Raw genomic sequence first — 3834 nt, 5'->3', positions numbered from 1 at the left:
CGATATCGGTAAGGAGTCCTTAGATGTCGTGGCAATGGAGATAAAATGTTAAGGAAGCATTAGATGCGACGTTTTATCGAACCAAGAGTAGCTTGGAGCTATTAGCAATTGGATTGCATACCCTAAAATATTAAGTGTTAAGACAAGCCAAAGCATGCTTAATCACTTTTTGATTTGTGGGATCTTGGAATCATTTTATTCTCGCCTAAAAGGGACTAATGTTTATGCATGGATAAAATGCTCAATAAGATTGAAAATTTGCATGAACGCTTTAAATTTCAAACCTATTGGTTTATGAATGGTTTTTCATTTCAAATTTTTTCAATTGTAGAAACATGTCTGCAAGTAACACAAACAACAACTCTATGTGCCCAGAATTCCCCGACAAGTTGGCTTTTAGCCTTAACTTTGTCAACTTCAAGGAATGGGAGGAGGAACTCAGGAAAACTCTTCGGAATTGTTCCTTGGAGTACACTTTTGATACTCCCATTCCAAGCTTCTTCTCTAAGGGAATCATGAGCGATGAGGCTCATGATAAATGGTCTTCCGATTGCAAGAAAGTCACACATCTAATGGCTAATTCCATCCCGGAAGATTGGAAGAAAAAGCTCTCCTTCTATTTTCCAAATATTTTCCTCAAAGCACTTGAGGATGTTGTCTATGTAAGAGTCACCAAGAGTGACAATGGCAAATATGATGGACTCGTGTTTGATTTGACTAGGTCACTCTCAAATATGAAGATAAAGCCACTGGATGTGGGTTGTCTTGCTAAGGAAAGGCGTCGGCTTTGGTCAAGGGTCTACAATACCAAATTGAGACCCGGCATGCCCCTCCGACCTCATGTGCTTGGAATGACTAGGCTCTTCAAACACATGCAGCTTCTCGGAATCTCATTGGAGGATGAGATGGCGGGACATATCTTGCTTGCTTCACTCCACTCGGGCTATGATGCACTTAGAGTGCATATAGCTGCGGGAAAGGAGACACGCTCTTTAAAAGAGGTGGTGCAATTGCTTAGCCGAGCCACCTCATATGGAGCGACCTAGAGGACCTTGAGAGCAAGGAAGAGGGAGTTCAAGAACAAGGCAAGGATGCGATGCTTCTGTTGTGGTGGGCAAGGCCACTACAAGAGGGAATGCAAGCTCTTCCGAAAGGAGGAGGAGGACATAAATGTGGCATCTGACTTAGGTATCTTAATTAAAACTTGTGTTTAAAGCTATTCATAGGTATTGGATACCATGTGTAACTCACTTTATGTTTCCTTTTCAGGAACCAAGTAAGAGGGTATTGGATACCATGTGCATCGACAAGCGGACGACAAAGATGGTCTTTTGATCGTGCTTGTAGGCACATTTATTTTGTCTATGACTTGTACTTCAACAATGGTTATTTCTTATGATTTTGAACATACTCTTGATCTATGGTGTTGGACACCAAGTTATTTTGATCACAAGACTTAATCAATGGTTGGTTTGTTAAAATGTCTTGTTTATATGTTCTATAGAATTGCATATGTTTAGACAAATTGATGATACCGCCAAAAGGGCTAAGACCATCGAGTCAAATCAAACCTACTTGTGGCATTGTCGTCTTGGCCACATTAACATCAAACGCATTAAGAAACTTCTTCAAGAAGGTGTTCTTGACTCATTCGACTTAGAGTCGTTTGAAAATTGCGAAGGATGTCTATTAGGCAAGATGATAAAGCAGCCATTCTACGAGTTGGGAGAAAGGGCAAGTGACTTATTGGGTCTAATACATACGGATGTATGTGGACCAATGAGTACACCCGCAAGGCAAGGTTATCGATATTTCATTACCTTCACCGACGACTATAGTAGATACAGTTATGTCTACCTTATGTCGAACAAATCTGAATCTTTTGAGAAATTCAAAGAATTTCAGAGTGAAGTTGAAAATCAACTTGGCAAGAAAATAAAAGCACTTCAATTAGATTGAGGTGGCGAGTATTTGAGCCATGAATTGACGATCACTTGAAAGAAAATGGTATTCTTTCAGAGTTGACACCTCCCGGAACTCCACAATGGAACGGAGTATCTGAATGGAGGAATCGAACCTTGTTAAACATGGTTCGATCAATGATGGATCTTAGTGAACTTCCTATCTCTTTTTGGGGACACGCACTTCTAACTGCGGCACTAATACTGAACCGCGCTCCGTCAAAAGCTGTCGAAAAGACTCCATATGAATTATGGACGAAGAAACCTCCGAGGTCGTCTCTTCTTAAAATTTGGGGTTGCGAAGCATATGTCAAGAGATTAATTTCTGACAAACTTCACCCAAAATCAGACAAGTGTTTCTTTGTGGGTTACCCAAAAGAAACCAAGGGGTATTACTTCTACAATAAATCCGAGAACAAAGTGTTTGTTGCTCGTGATGGTGTCTTTTTGGAGAAGGAACACCTTTCCAACATGATAAGTGGGAGGAAAATCGAACTCGACAAAGTTCGAGAGGTAGAGCAACAAAGTCAACATGACAAAACTGACAATCAAAGTGCTTTAGAAGCAGTTGTTGCCATTGGTCAGAGTCAAACCGACAATATGTAAAGTCGAACCGACAATGCAAATGCTCAACCCATTATTCTGCGTAGGTCGCAACGGCCAAGATCTCAACCAGACAGATACCTTGGTATCGTCTTAATCGAAGATCAAGACATCCTAGTTATGGATGGAGATGAGCCAGCGACATACAAACAAGCTATGACGAGCCCCGTCTCTGCAAAATGGCAAGAGGCCATGAAATCCGAGATGGACTCCATGTTTGAAAATCAAGTCTGGGACTTGGTTAATTTGCCCGAAGCTTACACACCTATCGGTTGCAAATGGATTTTCAAATTGAAAACAGACAAAGATGGAAATGTATCTATGTACAAAGCTAGACTGGTGGCAAAAGGTTACAGGCAAATTCACGGAGTTGATTATGATGAAACCTTTTCGCCAATTGCAATGCTTAAGTCCGTCCGGATCATCCTTGCGATTGCTGCATATTACGATTATGAAATATGGCAAATGGATGTCAAAACTGTCTTCCTTAATGGGATTTTGGAAAAAACTGTGTATATAACACAACCGGAAGGTTTTGTTGATCCAAGCAATGCCGAGAAGGTATGCAAGCTTAAGAAGTCCATTTATGGACTAAAGCAGGCAAGTAGAAGTTGGAAATTGCGATTCGATAAAGCCATTAGTAATTTTGGTTTTATCAAGAATCCAGATGAGTCTTGTGTCTACAAGAAGGTCAGTGGGAAAGTGCTTTTCAATGAAGGACTTGGGAGAGGCACAATACATATTGGGCAGCAAAATCTATAGGGATAGATCTAAGAGGATGATTGGATTTAGCCAAAGTACTTATATAGATAAGGTACTGGCACGATTAAACATGGAAGGGGCCAAGAGAGGGCACCTACCCATGTCCAATGGCATAACTCTCAGCAAGAAACAGTGTCCACAGACACTTGATGAGCGAGAGAGAATGAGTCAGATTCCATATGCTTCGCTTATTGGATCGATCATGTATGCCATGATATGTACTAGGCCAGATGTATCGTATGCCTTGAGTGCTACGAGCCGATACCAATCAGACCCAGGAGAGGCGCATTAGACTGCGGCCAAGAATATCCTGAAGTACCTGAAAAGGAAAAAGGATAAATTCTTGGTCTATGGTGGTTGTAATGATTTGTTTGTTGAAGGTTATACTGATGCGAGCTTCCAGACTGACAGAGACGACTCCAAGTCGCAGTCGGGGTACATATTCTGCCTTAATGGAGGAGCGTTTAGTTGGAAGATTGCTAAGCAGAGAACCACTGCAGATTCTACA

The sequence above is a fragment of the Chenopodium quinoa genome, unplaced genomic scaffold (genome assembly GCF_001683475.1).
Source record: "Chenopodium quinoa cultivar QQ74 unplaced genomic scaffold, ASM168347v1, whole genome shotgun sequence".
Classification (NCBI taxonomy): Eukaryota; Viridiplantae; Streptophyta; class Magnoliopsida; order Caryophyllales; family Amaranthaceae; genus Chenopodium; species Chenopodium quinoa.
The sequence above is the reverse complement of the archived record's forward strand: the minus strand, read 5'-3'. Positions refer to the sequence as shown.